Below are 22,328 nucleotides of genomic sequence, written 5' to 3' on the forward strand. Positions count from 1 at the left end.
TCTATGGATGTTGAAATGGTAACAGTGCTGCAGACCAGTTTCCTCCGTGAACAAATTGAGTCTACAAATGGTAGATTAAAGTTATATCAAAGTACATTAAAGCAATATCAGGTAATAAAAAAACAATATACACAGCTCTATTTTAAATTTGAGTTATTTTTTATTCATTATTTATTCAATTTTTTTCACAGTATCTGCAACCTTTTTGGAAGAGCTATGAATAAACTTCATTGTTACATTCATTTTTATAGTCCTATGGCTGGTTAATGCTACTGTGAGCTTGCAGTAGCACTTTGTACTTTAGCATTCATTCACCAGGTTAATGAAAAGAATGTCCCCCAATTCCCCCGAAAATAAAGGGGACAGATCATTTTTTTAAAATATGAGCATCTTTTTTTTTCCTTTTTTAAAAATAAATAACTGCACAAAGCAGTTATAAGGGTTTAAAGTAGGGAGATGTGGCCTTTACATTGCGGTCTATGGCGACTGTGATATCACTGTACATATATATGCATATGCTTAGCTACATATATATGTATGTGTTAATATGTATATATACACATATAAACACATAAATATATATGTATTTATTCATATACATATATATTTTTAATATGCTGCCCAACACTGTGCGACTTACCCCCTTCACAGCGCTCAGTTCTGTACCATATCTATCGGCATCAGAACAAGGCTCCCATTGGAGCCTATGGAAGTGAGCTCTCATGAGCGCAAAGCTTCCATGCAATGAGAACGCAAGGTCACTGTACTTATAATATAGCTCTTGTGAAAGCGCAATTTTGAGCTCTACTCGTAATTTGGCCCTAAACATTTTAATGTTAATAGAAAATGCCTATAGTCTTACTTCCATACAATGCAAAAAGATAAATAATGTTCATGTTGTGTAACAGTGTTTTAACAGTTAAAATATAACAGTTTGAATCCATACATGGCGACATTTTCAATGCATTTCTATTCCACTTGCAAAAGCTAATTTCCTCATCCTGACACATTGTGTGCTCATTAATTTTAAGAAGCAGCCTTTAAAGGAACTACCTGTTTTAGTTCCCAACCCCCCCTGACGCACAGTAAGTATTTATATACATACTCTATCAAAATTTTTACAATCATAACTAATATAAAAACATTATTTCAAATACAAACATTACAAAAATGTGTATTTTTGGAATGCCATTTCACTTAAAAAAATTTTTTTATCTTGCACAGATATACAGGTCAATAATTTGCACAAGATAAAAAAAATACTCCCCGCAGTAACCCAATGTGTATAGTTTACAATGCTGGCAAAGCAACCAACCATCTACTTAACATATGAGCTAGGCAGTAACCCCCTAAGCATAAAAAGTAATAAAGGCTGTTAGACAAGCAGTTACTAAGACTGACTGTTCCCCTAGAGTGAGAAAAAAAAGAGAAAGATGGGGGCTTGAGGGGTTATACAAAAAGAGTAAGAAAAATTAGACAGTTAGCTAGTATTGCTAAAATTAAAATTAAAATTGAAATGAATTGAATTAAAACACAAAACACTTATTTGGGAATTGTATTTTCAAGCTCTGCATTGTTAGACATTGTCTCTCCTTGAACTGTACTAGCATATAGTAAGGATATGAGACAAATATGAAAAGCTGATTGTCACTTGTCTTACTTGATTCCCAGATATAAACCTTGAAATGACTGTGATGTAGATCTTGTCATTCTATAGACAGAAGAACCCAGATGTGTGTAATCTAAATTTAGCAGCATGCACGTGAATATTTCCGTTCACAATGTGGATACAGGGTATGTCACATGGAGACAACTTAACCAGAAGTTTCTATTAGGAAACAGGTACAAAAGCTAGCAGAGCCCCTATGGACAAGGAGAGAGATGGATATTGATAATGAGCAATGCAACTGTGCCAAACATTCCTGAAAGATAACTAGAAAATTGCTTCTTCACCTCCCAAACGATTTAGAATTGTTCTCAGGGGACTTCAAGAATGGTTTGTGATTTGTTCAAACTGATAAAAACTACTTTCTAAGGTAAAATAAAGATATGAAAACAGCATTATGTGTCATCATCTTTATAATTAAGGTAATGTAGCACACACACAGTGTCATTTTAACATTTAAGGACAATAAAACTTTACAATAATTTTTTCAATATACAAAATAATATAATTGCAGAAATACAGGGAAATTTTTCTTTAAAGTGAAGGTCAATTTGGATGAGTTAGTGCCCGATTTTTAATAAACCTATTAAAAACAAGGGCACTTTAATTCATCAAAATTGACATTTCACTCCTTTTCTTCAAAAACGTACCTTTTAATCCTGAATGCTGCTGCAGCGATTCCCTCGGCCGTCGGAAGCCTCTTATGTCAAAAATGACGAATCCGGCTTCCTCCATTCACGGCTTTCCCCCCGGGGGGATCATGGCCTGATGCAACGCTGTGATTGAAGGAAGCCGGATTCTCCATTTTGGACCCGCAAAGAGGACTTGTGACGGGCGGAGGAAGCACTGCAGCGGCTGACATGATTAAATAGTTGAAATGTCAATTTTGATGAAATAAAGTGACCTTGTTTTTAATAGGTTTATTAAAAACTTGGCAATAATTCATCCAAATTGACCTTCACTTTAATGATTTAGACAAAGCATGCAATTTTAAACAACTTTCCAATTTACTTCTATGGGTCTAATTTGCTTCATTCTGTTGATATCTAAATAGGCTCAGTAGCTGCTGATTGGTGGCTGCACATAGATGCCTCTTGTGATTGGCTCACCCATGTGCTTTGCTATTTCTTCAACTGAGAATATCTAAAGAATGAAGCAAATAAGCTAAAAGAAGTAAATTGGAATGTTGTTTAAAATTGTGTTCTCTATCTGAATTATAAAAGAAAAATTTGGGGTTTCATGTCCCTTTAAACAAAAAGTACATATTTGAAAGCACAAATATATCTTTTTAAGTTGATACTGTAATACATTTTCAAATGCCCTTTATTAGATATAACAAAGAAAATAAGTAAATAAAATATGAATGTAATACCCCTTTAAAATGTAAGGCACGCTTGCTGGGATTAGCCTGCTGTGTTTCCTTGCAGCTCCTAACAAGCATATGCCATCTTTCCTTCCGAGATGCCTATGGTTTTATGTATCTGTTTAAAAATTGACCAGCTTCACTGTATCTGCTTTCAGGAGGATGTGTCTCAGAGTCCCAGCTGACACAAAGGCCTGAAAGGATTCTCCAGGAAAACACAGTAGAGAATATTAGTGTGAAGCAATATTCTGAGTTCTGAACATATTCAGCCATTGCAATGAGCATGTTACACTGTAATCAGGATATAGCATGACAAGCAGCGGACACTGTTCCCGTAATCTTAAGAGATCCAGATTACAACTAAAAGAAGAGTGAAATAGAACCAGAATGTAGTGGGGTTATTTGTATCATGGTTGCTAATTACGTTACTTTTTAAAACAGATATATCCCCTAGGTTTTGCTGGCAGCTTATTTCTAAACAAAACACTGCTTTAATGGGATTTTCGATTGAGCCTAATGTGTCACTTTTGAGCTCTGTTCTTGAGTATTGTAGAATGTGCATACATCACTGCTAATATGAGGGTCACAAGCTGAAGTTGTGAGGTGTTAATCGGCTAAAAAGGAAGAAAATAAATTACTTTTGAGAGATTAAATCTAGCTTATTTTGCTATTTTGTTTTAAAGGGACATAATACTCATATGCTAAATCACTTGAAACTGTTGCAGTATAACTGTAAAAAGCTGACAGGAAAATATCACCTGAGCATCTCTATGTAAAAAAGGAAGATATTTTACCTCACAATCTCCTCAGCTCAGCAGAGTAAGTTCTGTGTAAAAAGTTATACTCAGCTGCTCCCAGCTGCAGGTAAAAAAATGAAAAAAAATTAAGAAATGAACAGCAGCCAATCAGCATCAGCAGTGCTGAGGTCATGAACTTTTACTGTGATCTCATGAGATTTGACTTAACTCTCATGAGATTTCATAGTAAGCTTCCTTTACCTGATTGGTGAAATAATATGAGAGTTCACGACGCTCATCCCCTAAGCTGTCCCAGGACAGACATACTAATATGCTGCTTAGAAATCCTTTACAATGGGAGGTGGCTACTGAGGAACTTTTGAGGTAAAATATCTTTCTTTTTTACATAGAGATGTTCAGGTGATATTTTCCTGTCAGCTTTTTACAGTTATACTGCAACAGTTTCAAGTGATTTAGCATATGAGTATTATGTCCCTTTAAAACAAAATAGCAAAATAAGCTAGATTTAATCTCTCAAAAGTAATTTATTTTCTTCCTTTTTAGCCGATTAACACCTCACAACTTCAGCTTGTGACCCTCATATTAGCAGTGATGTATGCACATTCTACAATACTCAAGAACAGAGCTCAAAAGTGACACATTAGGCTCAATACTGTAATTATCAATGTGCGGACGGACATGATCCGCTGTAGCAATCATGTCTGCCGCACATCGATAGATAGCAACAGTGTATACGTATTTATCACTGCACAAGCATTTTACTAGAAATTCTTGTGCAATGCCGCCCCCTGCAGATTTGCGCCCAATCAGCCGCTAGCAGGGGGTGTCAATCAACCCGATCGTATGCTATCGGGCAGATTACTGTCCACTGCCTCATAGGTGGCGGACTTCTCAAAGTGATGGTAAATTTTCCCAAACTGCTAAACATATTAGTAAAGGTCTTCTCCTAACTAGCATATTGATATGCTTATTTATTACCCAAGTCATCTGTACCATAAATAAATCTCTTTTTAATCATTGAATGCAGCCTCTCTCTCCAATTTTTGATGTGGGTTATTTGAAGAGCCAATCGGAGCGTCACCATGCGTCCCATGTTAAATGATTACAACACGCTCCCGTGCTTGGAACTCTGCAATCAACTTGAAATGTGCATCCGCAACTCCTTACACAATTTGCGCAACTGCATCACTGCTTCTGTTGCACAAATAGCGTCATATACCATTCTCCCAAAAGTAGCCTCAGCCGAGGCAAAAGTATCAAACTTGTAAAATTTTGAAAAAGTATGCAGAGGACCAAGTTGCAGCCTTCCAAATATGCTCCACAGAAGCTTCATTCTTGAAAGCCCAAGAAGAATGAAATGAGCCGTAATTCTCTCAGGAGGCTGCTGTCCAGCAGTCTCATAAGCAAAACGAATAATACTTCTCAACCAGAGAGACAGAGAAGTAGAAGTGGCCTTCAGACACCTACGCTTTCCTGAGAAACAAAACAAACAGGGCAGAAGACTGGCGAAAATCCTTAGTAGCCTGTAGGTTAGAATTTTAGAGCGCGCACAACATCCAAGTTATGCAGCAGACATTCCTTTTGAGAAGGATTAGGACAGAGAGAAGGAACAATTTCCTGATTAATATTTCTATCCGAAACCACCTTAGGGAGAAACCCCAATTTAGTACGAAGGACCGCCTTATCCACATGAAAAATAAGGTAAGGAGAATCGCACTGCAGAGCCAAGAGTTCACAAACTCTGCGAGCAGAAGAAATAGCAATAAGAAACAAAACTTTCCAAGATAACAAATTAATATCTACAGAATGCATTGGCTCAAACGGAGCCTGCTGCAAAACTCTAAGAACTAGGTTAAGACTCCAAGGAGTAGCAACAGGTTTAAACACAGGTCTGATTCTGACCAGGGCCTGACAAAAAGATTAAACATCTGGTACGTCCCCCAGACGCTTATGTAAAAGAATAGATAAAGCAGAAATCTGACCTTTCAGAGAACTGACAGACAACCCTTTCTCCAGACCTTCCTGGAGAAAAGACAAAATTCTAGGAATCCTGACCCTGCTCCAAGAGAAGCCCTTCGATTAACACCAATATACGGCCAGATTACGAGTTTTGCGTTATGGCTCATAACGCTGCTTTTTTTACTACCGCTGCTATTACGAGTCTTGTAGGTATAGCTGTACCACACACCTTTTTGGCCGTAACGCAACGTAACTACCGCCCCTTTCAAAAAGTCCTTTTTCAATGGGACTTCCATAGCACCGGTATTACGAGTTTTGCCTGGGAGGCCAAAAAATGAGCGGTACAGTCCATACCGACAAGATTCGTTCCGCCATCTAAAGTCAGTAGTTATGGGTTTTGCACTACAAAGCTGTAGCATAAAACTCATAACTAAAGTGTTACAAAGTACACTAAACACCCATAAACTACCTATTAACCCCTAAACCAAGGCCATCCCGCATCACAAATACTATAATAGAAATATTAACCTCTAATCTGCCGCTCCGGACATCGCCGCCACTATATAAACATATTAACCCATAAACCGCCACACTCCCGCATCGCAAACACTAGTTAAATATTATTAACCCCTAATCTGCCGCCCCCAACGTCACCGCCGCCACTTTACTAAAATGATTAATTCCTAAGTCTAACCCTAACACCCCTAACTTAAATATAATTAAAATAAATAAAAATAAAATTGCTATCGTTAACTAAATAATTTCTAATTAAAACTAAATACTTACCTATAAAAAAAAACTAAGCTAGCTACAATATAACTAATAGTTACATTGTAGCTATTTTAGGTTCTATTTTTATTTCACAGCTAAGTTTGTATTTATTTTAACTAAGTAGATTAGTTAGTAAATAGTTATTAACTATTTACTAACTACCAAGTTAAAATAAATACAAATTTACCTGTAAAATAAAACCTAACCTGTCTTACACTAACACCTAGCATTACACTAACATTAACTAAATTACATTAATTAAATACAATTAACTAAATTACAAACAAAATAAACACTAAATTACAAAAAATAAAAAAGAAATTAACAAATATTTAAACTAATTACACCTAATATAATAGCCATATCAAAATTAAAAAGACCCCCCAAAAAAAAAAAAACTAGCTTAAACTACACTGCCAATAGCCCTTAAAAGGGCCTTTTGCAGGGCATTGCCCCAAAGAAATCAACTCTTTTACCTGTAAAAAAAAATAATACAAACAACCCCCCAACAGTAAAACCAAACCCCCACCAAAAAAAAACCTACCTAAAAAACCTAAGCTCCCCATTGCCCTGAAAAGGACATTTGTATGGGCATTGCCCTTAAAAGGGCAATGAGCTCTTTTTCGGTGCCCAAAGTCCGTAAGCTATAAATAAAACCCACACAAGAAACCCTTAAAAAACACTGACCCCCGAAGATCCACTTACAGTTTTTGAAGACTGGACATCCATCCTCATCCAAGCAGGCAGAAGTCCTCATCGAAGCGGCAAGAAGTCCTCAACGAAGTCGGGGGAAGTCTTCATCCAAGCGGCAAGAAGTCGTCCTCAAGGCAGGCAGAAGTCTTCATCCAGACGGCATCTTCTATCTTCATCCTTCCGACGCGGAGCAGCTCCATCTTCAAGATTGCATCAGCCAATAGGATTTTTTACCCTTTAATTCCGATTGGCTGATAGAAATCAGCCAATCCGTCATTTAAAGGAACCTTCAGTGTACGGCTGGGACCATATGAAGAGGATGCTCCGCGCCGGATGTCTTGAAGATGGAGCCAATCCGCGTCGGAAGGATGGATGTCCGGTCTTCAAAAACTGTAAGTGGATCTTCGGGGGTTAGTGTTAGGTTTTTTTAGGATTTCTTGGGTGGGTTTTATTTTTAGCTTAGGGACTTTGGGCACCAAAAAAGAGCTAAATGCCCTTTTAAGGGCAATGCCCATCCAAATGCCCTTTTCAGGGCAATGGGGAGCTTAGGTTTTTTTAGGTAGGTCTTTTTTGGGGGGGATGGCTGTGTGGGTGGTGGGTTTTACTGTTGGGGGGTTGTTTGTATTTTTTTTTACAGGTAAAAGAGCTAATTTCTTTGGGGCAATGCCCCGCAAAAGGCCCTTTTAAGGGCTATTGGCAGTTTAGTTTAGGCTAGGGTTTTTTTTATTTTGGGGGGGGCTTTTTTATTTTGATAGGGCTATTAGATTAGGTGTAATTAGTTTAAATATTTGATCATTTCTTTTTTCTTTTTTGTAATTTAGTGTTTATTTTTTTTTTTAGTTAATTGTATTTAATTAATGTAATTTATTTAATTTTAATGTAATTTATTTAATTTTAATGTAATGTTAGGTGTTAGTGTAAGACAGGTTAGGTTTTATTTTACAGGTAAATGTGTATTTATTTTAACTAGGTAGTTAGTAAATAGTTCATAACTATTTACTAACTAATCTACCTAGTTAAAATAAATACAAACTTAGCTGTGAAATAAAAATAAAACCTAAGATAGCTACAATGTAACTATTAGTTATATTTTAGCTAGCTTAGGGTTTATTTTATAGGTAAGTATTTAGTTTTAAATAGGAATTAGTTATGTAATGATAGTAAGTTTTATTTAAATTTATTTTAATTATATTAAAGTTAGGGTTAGACTTAGGGTTAGGTTTAGGGGTTAATATATTTATTTAGTGTTAGTGATGTGGGAGGCCAGAGGTTTAGGGGTTAATAACTTAATATAGTAGCAGCAGCGACGTTGGGGGCGGCAGATTAGGGGTTAATAAATTTATGTAGGTGACGGTGACATTGGGGATGGCAGATTAGGGGTTAATAAGTGTAATGTAGGTAGCGATGACATTGGGGGCAGCAGATTAGGGTTTAATAAGTGTAATGTAGGTAGCAGTGATGTCGGGGCGGTAGATTAAGGGTTAATAAGTGTAATGTAGGTGTCGGCGATGTTGGGGGGCGGCAGATTAGGGGTGTTTAGACTCGGGGTTTATGTTAGGGTGTTAGGTGTAAACATACATTTTCTTTCCCCATACAAATCAATGGGGCTGTGTTACGGAGCTTTATGCTCCTTTATTGCAGTTGTTAGGCTTTTTTTTAGCCGGCTCTCCCCATTAATGTCTATGGAAAATCGTGCATGAGCACATAAAACCAGCTCAAAGCACCGCTGGTATTTGTGTGCGGTATGGTGCTCAACGCAAAAAAATTACCCGCTAATGCAGGTTTTTGGAAAACCTGTAATAGCAGCGCTATTAATGGTGAGCGGTGACAATAACTTACAAGTTATTACCGAGCTGCTCATAACGCAAAACTCGTAATCTGGCCAATATGTATTTTACGCCCTACCTTATGGTAAATCTTACGAGTAGCAGGCTTGCGAGCCTCAAGCATGGTGTCAATGACTGACTCGGAAAAAACATGCTTAGCCAGAACTAAGCGTTCAAGCTCCATGCAGTCAGTATCAGAGAAACAAGATTTGGATGGAGGAAAGGACCCTGAGTTAGAAGGTCTTTCCTCAGAGGTCACCTCCAAGGAAAAAGAGAATACATCTTCACTAGGTCTGCAAACCAGATCCTGTGAGGCCATGCAGGAGCTATTAGAATTACAGCCGCTCTCTCCTGCTTGATACGATCAATGACTTGTGGAAGGAGAGCAAACGGAGGAAACAGGTATGCTAGACCAAAATCCCAAGGACCTGCCAGAGCATCTAAAGGATCTGCCTAAAGTATTTCTTGACCTTAAACCGTACCTTGGAAGCGTGGAGTTCTGACGAGACACCATCAGATCCAACTCCGGCACCCCCCACTTGAGGGTTAACCTGGAGAACACCTCCGGATGTAGGGCCCACTCCCCAGGATAAAAGGTCTGTCTGCTCAGAAAATCCACCTCCCAGTTGACTACTCCTGTAATGTGGATAGCATATAGAAGACAACTGTGAGCTTCCTCCCACTGAATAATCTGTGTCATCTCTTTCATGGCCAAGGAACTCTGAGTTCCACCCTGGTGGTTGATGTAGGCCACTGACGTGATGTTGTCTGACTGGAATCAGATAAACGGGCTAAAGACAACTGAGGCTAGGCCATTAGAGCATTGAAGAGCACTCTCAACTCCAAGATGTTTATCGGAAGAGAAGATTCCTCTCAAGTCCATAAGCCCTGAGCCTTCAACGAGTCCCATACTGCTCCCCAGCCTAGCAGGCTGGCGTCCGTGGTCACAATCACCCAGGAGGGTCTTTGGAAGCATGTTCCCTGAGACAGAAGATCCTGAGAAATCCACCACAAAAGAGAGTCTATTGTCAACTGGCCCAGATCTATCCTCTGAGACTGATCCAAATGGTCTCCTTTCTATTGTCTGAGCATGCATAATTGCAGAGCTCTCAAATGGAATCGAGCAAAGGGAACGATGTCCATGGAAGCGACCATGAGACCAATTACCTCCATGCATAGAAATAGCCCTTTCTACCTTAGGCACTGTGCGCCATGAGTCTCGAATGGAGTCAGCAACAGGGAAAAAAAATTAAAAACGGGAGACGGGGAGAAAGATATCCCTGGCTTATCCCACTCCTGTGCAATGATCTCCGACACATGATCTGGAACAGGAAACACTTCCACAGAGGAGGGAACATAATAGTATTTGTTAAGTTTACTAGATTTCTTAGGGTTGACAGCGACAGAAGAATCAGAGTCGTCCTAAGTAGCCAGTACCTCCTTTAACAGTACATGGAGGTGTTCAAGCTTAAATCTGAAATTTACCTCTTTAGAGACAGTCAAAGGAATTATACTGTCCGAATCTGATATTTCACCCTCAGAAGCAACAGAGGTATCCTCCTCATCAGACTTAGGATGAAGGTCAACCTTCAAGCAGCAGCGGCGACAGACACCTTACTATCAGAAGAATGTTTAGATTTCCTCTTGCGCTTCCCCAACATGGGAAAAGCAGATAATGCTGCAGATACCGCAGAAGATATCTGTGCAGCAAAATCTACAGGCAAATATACGCCTCCAGGAGACTGAGAGAAACCGCAGGGCACTGTATGTGACGCTATTGAGGCTTGGGACGTTTGAGGAGAAAGCTGCGGCATAACCTGAACAGCATTATCCTGGGAGACAATAGGCTCAGAGGGCAATAATTTATCTTTACACTCTAGCGTTCTAGCTAAACATGTAGCACAAAATTGCATAGGCAAAACAATTTGGGCCTCTAGACATAGTAAGCATCTATTAAAAGAAACAGATTCTGATTCCATGTCCATAGCTTGAAAAATACAAATTCCCCAAAAATAAAAGAGAAACTAAAATTTTGAAAAAAGGACTACTGTCACTTTAACAAGACTCTCTATTCTCTCAGAGCGTTATACACGCTAAAATAACTTGCCCAATAGAATAGGAAAAAACAAACTTAACACCTCTACACCTCAGACAGTCAGAGGTGCCCTACCGTAACTCTCAGAGGATCCCCAATTAGCCAGGTACACAGAGACTGCTTGCGAGTGACTTCTCAACGAGCCGACACAGAAATGCTGAGAAGAAGTGACCCGCTCCGAGTCAGATGAGCGGGAAGTCACATGACGGGCAAAGGGAACTGCGCAGCAACTAAAAGCGTGCATTCCAAGAAACTGCAGAGAAGAAACAAAATAAAAATCCCTTTGCAGCTCCCATCATAATAAATTGTATAAATTGTGCCCTACTGTTCTTGTGCTACAAACACAATGCCCAATATAACTACAAGAGTGAATAAAATTAAAGAGCCAAGTGTAAACGTCCCCAATATTAAGGGGAGGTTAACCCCTAGGCCCCAATTTATCAAAGTCTGGTGGACCTGATCCAACTGTGCGGATCAGGTCCGCCAGACCTCGCCGAATACGGCGAGCAATACGCTCGCCGTATTCAGTAATGTCCCAATATTACTGCATGATTTAGACAGAGCATACACATTTTAAACAACTTTCCAATTTACCTTTATTATATAATTTGCTTAGTTCTCTTGGTATCCTTTGTTTAAAAGCATACCTAGATCTGCCCAGGAGCTAGGAGTTAGCTGCTGATTTGTGGCTGCACACATATGCCACTTTCCATTGGCAAACTGGTGTATTCAGCTAGCTCCCAGTAGTGCATTGCTGCCCCTTTAACAAAGGATACAAATAGAATGAAGCACATTTGCTAATAGACATAATTAATGATCATTGGTTGAGTGGTACTTCCTGCTAATGATCATTGGTTGAGGGGTACTTTCTGCTAATGATTATTGGTTGAGGTGAGGGGTACATACTGTCAGCTACCCCTTTTTTGTCTTCATGAGCATTAAAACAGTTTGCATGTAATATTTATTCTGGAAATAAAAATGTCAATGTGTTAAAATGATGTTCTCTTTGGATAAATAAACCTTTTTGAATTCAATGTCACTTTAATGAACAAACGTTTAATGAACATTACATTCATGCACACCTTATTATTCTAATTAACTGGCAAATTACTAGATCCTGTTGAGCATACGGTACACTAGCTCTATTCCTAACCCATGCTTGGACAATAATGAATTACAAGCAGATGAAGGCCTTCAGATTAGTGTGAAGTGATGCTGTTATCTTCTTGCTACATGCTATCTTTTGTAAAATGAGATTACAAAAATAGTGGATGTTAAATTTGAAAGGAACACTAAATATAGTAGAACTAGAATATAGTAGCATAATAAAGTACATAGTAAAAAGACTATGCTATAACACTTTTTAATGAGCAGTAATTTTCTGACAAATTTAAAAAAAACAAAAAAAAAAACTGCTATTTGCCAGTCCCCTGTATTGTCAACCAATCACAGACTGTTATATGGGGACACTAAAGTCAAAATTAAACTATAATGATTCATGCAGCATGCAGTTTTAAACAACTTTTCATTTTTCTTACATTTTTAATCTTGTCTTTTTATACAGTATGCACTAACTCTTACTGAAGATGTGCAAGAGTTCACAGTATATATGCACATGAGTCTGTAATTGCTGATGGTTGTCACATGGTAAAGAGGGCAGGGAAATTAAAAAAATCTTTGAAATTTCTCCAAAAAATAAAAATAAATCTACTAATAACTTGAGATTCACAGGAAGTGTTGTAGCATTGTCTTTTATTGTGCACGTGTGGATTATGCATTTCTACCATACTTAATGGTCCTTAAAAATGTAACATCCACTACCTTTGTCACCCTGTTTTCCTTTTTGCAAAAGATTAAATTCAAACAAATATTTCATTTGCCCATAAAATCAATTTTTGCCCTTTATCCAAATGTGCCCATTATGTGCCTTGCAAACAACAATAAATATGCACAATGTGTCTGAAATATTGCTATATTTGGTATTAGTCCAACATATTGTACATGAAACTGATGCTATTGCATGCAGAGACAGCAATACATTATAAGTACCAATGTTAAGCCTGTTGGTTCCTGTCCAAAAATGCAGATGTATATAAACAGGCAAACGCTAATAAAATAATGTGACGGTTTTATTCTCACACAAACATGTTGTAACAGACCCTCTTTTGGCTTTTAGCAACAAATCCTTTGAAATCCTGTTCTATAAGTTTATTTTTGCTTGTAGCTTTTGTAAGTAATTAAGTAAATGTTATTCAAAGCCATCACTTGCTTTAAAAGTCATTTTAATTTAAATCATCAGGTAGGGTTCACTATGAAACACATCTGTCATTAAAGAGATATAAAATCTATATTTTTTTATTTTTTTTAAAAAAAGTTCTTTAAAATGTTTTTACTATTGAAAATGAAAACTGTAAAAGTACAAGATGGACATTTAAAGGGACAGTCAACACCAGAATAATTTTTGTCGTTTTAAAAGATAGATAATCCCTTAATTACCCATTCCCCAATTTTGCATAACCAATACAGTTATAAAAATACAGGTTTTACCTCTGTAATCACCTTGTATCTAAGCCCCTGCAGACTGCCCCCTTATTTCAGTTCTTTTGACAGACTTGCATTTTAGCCAATCAGGGCTAATTCCATGGCAAATTCATGTGCATGAGCTCAATGTTATCTATATGAATCAAATTAATCAAATGAACTAACGCCCTCTAGTGGTAAAAAACTGTCAAAATACATTTAGATTAGAGGCGGCCTTCAAGATCTAAGAAATTAGCATATGAACCTCCTAGGTTTAGCTTTCAACTAAGAATACCAAGAGAACAAAGCAAAATTGGTGATTAAAATAAATTGGAAAATTGTTTAAAATTGCATGCCCTATTTGAATCATTTTTTAGACTTGACTGTCCCTTTAAGGCTAGAATTATTAAAATAAATAAAAATGTAAATTTATAAAAAAATTATTAAACATACTGTAAAATATTCTAAATAATACATAGAATATATCTATATATTTTACAGTATGTTCAATACTTTTTTAAAAAATATTTTAATAATGCACCTTAAGAATATTAAGTTTTCATGTGCGCTAACCTAACTGTGCTAAAATCTAAATCGTAAAACACGATGCGCAAAATGCATATTTTATATTTGTATGTTCTAAACATAGAAAAAAATGTATTTTTTATTAAATATATATTTAGATATATTATATATATATATACTGTATCTGATACTGTTCATGCAAAATATATACCTATATTTCTATGGAAATGGGTATATAGAAATATATATATATAGTTGAGTTTCAGAGTTCAGCGCACATAGAATGGAGAAAAACATAATTTATGTAAGAACTTACCTGATAAATTCATTTCTTTCATATTAGCAAGAGTCCATGAGCAAGTGACGTATGGGATATACATTCCTACCAGGAGGGGCAAAGTTTCCTAAACCTTAAAATGCCTATAAAAACACCCCTCACCACACCCACAATTCAGTTTAACGAATAGCCAAGAAGTGGGGTGATAAGAAAAGAGCGAAAGCATCAAAAAAATAAGGAATTGGAATAATTGTGCTTTATACAAAAAAATCATAACCACCACAAAAAAGGGTGGGCCTCATGGACTCTTGCTAATATGAAAGAAATGAATTTATCAGGTAAGTTCTTACATAAATTATGTTTTCTTTCATGTAATTAGCAAGAGTCCATGAGCTAGTGACGTATGGGATAATAAATACCCAAGATGTGGAACTTCCACGCAAGAGTCACTAGAGAGGGAGGGATAAAATAAAGACAGCCAATTCTGCTGAAAAATGAATCCACTACCCAAATCAAAAAAGTTTCAATTTTTATAATGAAAAAAACTGAAATTATAAGCAGAAGAATCAAACTGAGACAGCTGCCTGAAGTACTATTCTACCAAAACTGCTTCTAAGAAGAGAAAACATCAAAATGGTAGAACATAGTAACAATATGCAAAGAAGACCAAGTCATTGCTTTGCAAATCTGATCAACAGAAGCTTCATTCTTTAAAAAGCCCAGGAAGTAGAAACTTACCTAGTAGAATGAGCCATAATCCTCCGAGGCGGGAATCCACCCGACTCCAAATAAGCATGATGAATCAAAAGTTTAAGCAAGATGCCAAATAAATGGCAGAAGCTTTTTGACCTTCCTAAAACCAGAAAAGATAAAAAATAGACTAGAAGTCTATCTGAAATCTGAATAGCTTCAACATAGAAAGTAAGAATCTCACCAAAGAAGTCTTAGGAAAACAATAATTCCTTCCTAATGTTTGTTAGAATTTACAACTTTAGGTAAGAATTGAAATGAGGACAGCAAAAACCACCTTTTCCTGATGAAAAAAATCAGAAAAAAGAGATTCACAAGAAAGAACAGATAATTCAAAAGCTGTTCTAGCTGAAGAAATGTCCAAAAAGAACAATACTTTCCATGAAAGTAATTAATGTCCAGAGCAAGCATAAGCTCAAATAGAAGAGCCTGAAAAACCTTCAGAACCCAATTAAGACTCCAAGGAGGAGAAATTGGCTTAATGACAGGTTTGATACGAATCAAAACCTGAAAAAAATGATGACTATCAGGAAGTAACACTGACTTATCCTGATGAAAAATCAGTAAAAGATATTCACAAAAAAGAGCAGATAGCTCAAAAATTATTCTAGCAGAAGAAATAACCAAAAGGAACAATACTTTTCCAAGAAAGTAATTTAATGTTCAGAAAATGCATAGTTTCAAAAGGAGGAGCCTGTAAAGCCCTCAGCACCAAATTGAGACTCCAAAGAGGAGAGATTGAATTAATGACAGGCTTGATACGGACCAAAGCCTGAACAAAACAATGAATATCAGGATGATTAGCAATCTTTCTGTGAAAAAAGAACAGAAAGAGTAGAGATTTGTCCTAACAAAGAACTGCAGACAAAACCTTACCCAAACCAACCTGAAAAAAATAATAAAATTCTATGAATTTTAAAAGAATGCCAAGAAAAGTAGGTCTTCCAGACTCAATAATAAATCTTTCTAGAGACAGATTTACGAGCCTGAAACCAAGCGTTCAATCTCCATTCCTTCAAATTTAATGATTTGAGATCCTGATGGAAAAAATGGGCCTTGAGAAAGAAGGTCTGGTTTAAACGGAAGTGTCCAAGGTTGGCAACTGGCCATCCGAATGAACTCCGCATACCAAAACCTCAGAGGCCATGCTGGAGCCACCAGCATAACAAACAAATACTCCATAAAAATTTTGGAAATCATTTTGGAAGAAGAACTAGAGGCGGAAAGAAATAGGCAAAAAGATAATTTCCAAAGAAATGTCAATGTATACACTACTTCCACCTGAAGATCCCCGGACCTGAATAGGCCCCTGGGAAGTTCTTTATTCAGATGAGATGCCAACAGATCTATTTCTAGAAATGCTCACATCTGAAAAATTGAAAAACATATCTGGGTATGAGAGACCATTCTCCCGGATGTAAAGCTTGATTAACAGAGATAATCCGCTTCCCAAATATCTATACCTGGGGGGAAAAAACACAGAATTTAGATAGGAGCTGGATTTAGCCTAAGCGAATATCCGAGACACTTCTGTCACAGCCTAAGGACTGATAGTCCTACCCTGATGATTGACATACACCATAGTTGTGATATTGTCTGAAAAACAATAAACGTCTCTTCCTCAAAAAGAAACTAACTGAAAAACTCTGAGAAAACACGGAGTTCTAAATATCAAATGGTAATCTCGCCTCCTGAGATTTCCAAACCCCTTGTGCTGACAGAGATCCTCAGACAGCCTCCCAACCAAAAAGACTCACATCTGTAGAGATCATGGTCCAGGTTGAGAACTAAATGATGGTGATCTTAACCACCAAATCAAGAGAGATAATATTAGGATTTGAAGATTTAAAATGCGAAATCCTAGAATCCCTGCACCATAATTCAGCATAAAAGACTGGAAAGGTTCTGTCTATTGAAAATGAGCAAAGGGAATTGAATCCAATGCTGTGGCCATAAGACCTAAAACTTCTATGCATATATAGCAACTGAAGGAAATAATAGAGACTAAAGGTACCGACAGACGGAACCCAATAAAATTGTCCCTTGTCTGATAGAGACAAAGACAGTGACACAAACTATCTGGAAACCTAAAAAAGGTGACCCTTGTGAGAGGAATCAAGAGCTTTTGAAAAAAAGATCCTCTAACTATGTCCTGAAGAACAAAGTGAATCATATGAGATTCCGCATCCTCAGAAAATAATCTGAATAAATACAGAAAAAATATGCATTTATTGTATCTAATGAAAACAAATAATGCTATCACTGACCAAAAAAAGGCAGAATAGTTTGAATAAAAACTCCAAAACCCAGTTCCTAAAAATGGAACTGGAAGAAATACCCCAGAAGATTCCAGGTCTGAGCAGCGCTTGAACCCCACGGGTGACCAGCCATGCTTCAACAGTACCCAAAATAAATAGGACCGAAACACACTTAAAGAAAGTGTTAGCCTTACTGGAATAAAATCAAAGAAATTTGGACCGAATAGAACCAAATAAATTTCAAAAAAGTCTTAACCTGCCCCTTGCCAGCCAAGCTGGAATACGGCACATACATCGCAATTTAAGGGAGCTGATTTCGAACTGAAAAAATTTCCAATTAAAAATATGTTACTTGGGAAAGAATTCAGGAATTCATTCCTTAATAAGAACAACGAAATTAGTATAAGCTTAAAGTTTTAGTCTTAGAACTCAATCTTGAAGCCCAGAGTAACAGTTAAGAATTGAATCCAATTATAAAACAAATAATTGATTATCTTAGAACAAAAGAAATATGGATTTTTAGAAATCACAAAATTCTTCTAGCTCAAACAGCTAAAGACATATATTAAACCTCATTTGCGAAAATATTCAATAAAATGAAGACACAAATGAAATTATTAGCATGATAGTCCAGTTTAAAGGACCAGACAATACAGTGGACTTGCATAATCAATAAATGCAAAACAACAAGACAAATGCAACAGCACCTAGTCTAGTAAATGTTGTCCCTTTAACAATGCTAAAATAAATCATAATCTGATACTTGATCTTAAAGTAAACATAAAAACTGAAGCAATTGCAACATCCAAATAAATCACAGGTCCAAGAAAGGTACCTGAAACTAAATAATTTTCCATAAATAAGATACAACCATCTAAAGGAAAATAAATACTATTTTGCTATAGAAACAATAGCATAATTAGTAGGAGTAGAGATAGCCCCAATAAATTGGAGAACCCTCCAAATTGAATTAAACTGCCGGCAAAGAGTATAGTTTAAAACCTTTGAAGAAGGAATAAAAGAAAATTCTCAGCCTATTCCATTCCCTAGTATAAGGAATTGGAAAAAACCTCTGAAAACACAGAAGAATAAATAAGCAGAAATAGTGATAGCTAGTCTTGAAAAAGAACTAGTTACCTTAATGTCCTAAATAATCAACACCTTTTCAACAAAGAACAAATGTACTTTAATAAAAAAGTAGATTTGTTAGTGTCAATATCTGATGAAGAAAATTCTGAATGAGAAAAAACATCATCAGAGAAGGATAAATCAGTATGTTGTTGGTCATTTGAAACTTCAATAAAAAAGAAGTTTGAAAAAGACCTAAAAATTTTATTAGAAGGCACAAAGTCAGACAAAGCCTTTAAAATAGAATCAGATAAATATTTCTTAAAAATCTTCTAAATATTTCTTGTACATAAGATGTAAAAAGAATGGCAATATATAAAGCATAAATACTAATGGATTCTGCATGTAAAAGTTTATCATGATAACCTATTACAAACCATAGCTAAAGATAAACATTCATAACATTTAAAATAAATGAACTTAGCTTTGGTAGGACTGAACTCAGTCAAGCGTTTTTCCAGAAGTAGCTTCTGATCCAGGGTCAATCTGAGACATCTTGCAATATGTAATAGAAAAAACAACATATAAAGCAAAATCTATCAAATTCCTTAAATGACAGTTTCAGGAATGGGGAAAAAATGCCAATGAACAAGCTTCTAGCAACCAGAAGCAAATAAACAATGACACTTAAATAATGTGGAGACAATAATGACGCCCATATTTTTTAGCGCCAAAAAAGACGCCCACATTATTAGGCGCCTAAATGCTTTTGGCGCCAAGAATGACGCCACATCCGGCGACGCCGATATTTTTGGCGCAAAACGTCAAAAATATTACGCAATTACAAACAATTTCCGGCGACAAGTACGACGCCGGAAATGACAAAATTTTTGCGCCAAAAAAATCTGCGCCAAAAATGACGCAATAAAATGAAGCATTTTCAGCCCCCACGAGCCTAATAGCCCACAGGAAAAAAAGTCAATTTTTAAGGTAAAAAAAATTAATTATTCATATGCATTATCCCAAATAATGAAACTGACTGTCTGAAATAAGGACTATTGATCATCCTGAATCAAGGCAAATAAATGTTTAAACACATCTATTTAGAACTTTATAAAAAAGTGCCCAACCATAGCTTAGAGTGTCACAAAAAAATAAGACTTACTTACCCCAGGACACTCATCTACATGTAGTAGAAAGCCAAACCAGTACTGAAACGAGAATCAGTAGAGGTAATGGTATATATAAGAGTATATATCGTCGATCTGAAAAGGGAGGTAAGAGATGAATCTCTACGACCGATAACAGAGAACCTATGAAATAGATCCCGTAGAAGGAGACCATTGAATTCAAATAGGCAATACTCTCTTCAAATCCCTCTGACATTCACTGCACACTGAGAGGAAAACCGGGCTCCAGCCTGCTGCAAAGCGCATATCAACGTAGAATCTAGCACAAACTTACTTCACCACCTCCACGGGAGGCAAAGTTTGTAAAACTGAATTGTGGGTGTGGTGAGGGGTGTATTTATAGGCATTTTAAGGTTTAGGAAACTTTGCCCCTCCTGGTAGGAATGTATATCCCATACGTCACTAGCTCATGGACTCTTGCTAATTACATGAAAGAAAACAAAAACAAAACCAAATTATGGTGCAGTATGTCAGTACTAGGCAATCAAAAACTAAACGTGAGATTTAAATGTGCTCACCTTGTTTAACCTCAAACATGTGAGGTATGTTGGAAGCATGGAGGGGATGTAATCCCTATCTGTGGTAAAGATGTTTCCATCTGGTATGCAGAAACTTTTTGCAGGTGGAAATCTTGATATCCCTGGAGTAGAAATATGTTGGTATTTCAGACAAACTTCTCCTCTCTGGAGTTAGGTAGAGACACTTTAATTCTTTTTGCTGGATTTCTTTCCTTGTTGCTGTTTATTTCTTTTCCCCTTCTTTATACTTGAAAGGATTCTCCTCTCTGGAGTATGGTATAAACTTTATGTATGCAAACCAATTAGTGCTCAGTTTACATACTATGAGATCAATTGTGGATATTAATTGCAGCACTCATGAGATGTGTATAAATGATGCTTGCAAGGACACAAAGTGAAATTTAAAATAAAAACACTTTTATTTTCCAATGTCCAATAAAAAATGATAAACAGAAATCCTCTTTGATAATAGTCCAGATCAGGGACAGAAATAGGTGAGCAGATGAAATATAGTATATTTCTTTAAATCCGGTAGTGAGTTTTTTTTTATCAGGGCTGGTGCAAAAACAGCTTGCTGATAAAAATTAGTGATATTGTGGTATAGGATGCTGTAAGTACAGCTGGAAGTAAATTCCTTGTGGTGGTTCTGAGCTCTGAAAAGCTCCCAGAGTTCAGGTGGATAAGTTGGTGTTTATGATGGAAAACCGTAATAAATAGTTACATGAACTGCTGTAAATATAGCTAGATGATGATTCCTTGTGGTTTTTTGAGCTCTAGATAGCTCACAATATCCGGATGGATGTGGATTCTTAAGCCTGTCAGTGACAGGGTCCGTTGCTGAAGTGTTTGAAGCTTGGTCTCCCTGGACAGGAAGTGACGTCAGAAGTGGGCGTGCCCTTACGCGTTTCGTGAATTACATTCACTTCATCAGAGGGTATATATATATATATATATGTGTGTGTGTGTGTATTTAAGAATAAATAGAACATATTCTGCTATGTGAAGAACATTGGAATGTAAAATATTAATAATTCATGTTGGGTTTAGCGCTCTCAAATATATGCGGTCGGATTAGCGTACGAATGTGGGTGTTAGTTTTTTTTGCAGTTTTTGCTCTCCATTGACTTCTATGGGAGAAGTTAACGCAGTCACATTAATTTTTTGTGCATATAGCTATAAATAGTGGGTTACAAGCCATCACATTTAGGGCTAGATTACGAGTGAAGCAAAAATTAACGCTCCCACTTGAAACATAGAAACATAGATATTGACGGCAGATAAGAGCCATAGGCCCAGCAAGTCTGCCCGACCTTACCTAACAGTATAAACTTATCTAGTTCGTAGGATAGCCCTATGCTTGTCCCATGCATTTTTAAAGTCCCCCACAGTGTTTGTTGCTACTACCTCTTGAGGAAGTTTATTCCATAAATCAATCACTCTTTCTGTAAAGAAGTGCTTCCTCAAATTACTTCTGAATCTACTACCCTTTAGCTTGAGCTCATGACCCCTTGTTCTTGAATTTTCCATTTTATGTAAAATACCCACAGCCTCAGTTTTACTAAACCCTTTAATGTACTTGAAAGTTGCTATCATATCACCTCTTTCCCTTCTCTCCTCTAAGCTATACATATTTAGGTCATTGAGCCTATCCTGGTAAGTTTTATTTTTTAGACCATGTACCATTTTGGTAGCCCTCCTTTGCACAGATTCAAGTTTGTTAATATCCTTCTGAAGATATGGTCTCCAGAACTGCACACAATACTCAAGATGAGGCCTAACTAATGATCTATAAAGTGGCATAAGAACCTTACTATTTCTGCTGCAAATACCTCTACCAATACATCCAAGCATTCTGCTAGCCTTACTCGCTGCATTACTACATTGTTTACTAAGTTTTAAATCATCTGAAATAATAATTCCCAAGTCCTGTTCCTCGTCTGTAACAGCGTTAATTGCGCTAGAATTACGATTTTTTGCTCTTGTGTTGCACTCATATTACGCATAGAACGTAAACTGTTTTCACTCTAGTGGTATCCCAACGAGCGCAAAAATCCGAAGTTAGAATAACGCATTGTGTTCACGTATTCCCCC

At 36.7% G+C, this 22,328-nt stretch overlaps 1 protein-coding gene across 1 annotated transcript in view; it reads right to left on the reverse strand.

Annotated features, from left to right (window-relative positions):
- ARHGEF9 (Cdc42 guanine nucleotide exchange factor 9) overlaps positions 1 to 22,328 on the reverse strand; it is a 916,750-nt gene that overhangs the window by 588,896 nt on the left and 305,526 nt on the right. The gene's annotated exons all lie outside the window — the stretch shown is intronic.

The sequence above is a fragment of the Bombina bombina genome, chromosome 1, assembly GCF_027579735.1.
Source record: "Bombina bombina isolate aBomBom1 chromosome 1, aBomBom1.pri, whole genome shotgun sequence".
NCBI classification, from domain to species: domain Eukaryota; kingdom Metazoa; phylum Chordata; class Amphibia; order Anura; family Bombinatoridae; genus Bombina; species Bombina bombina.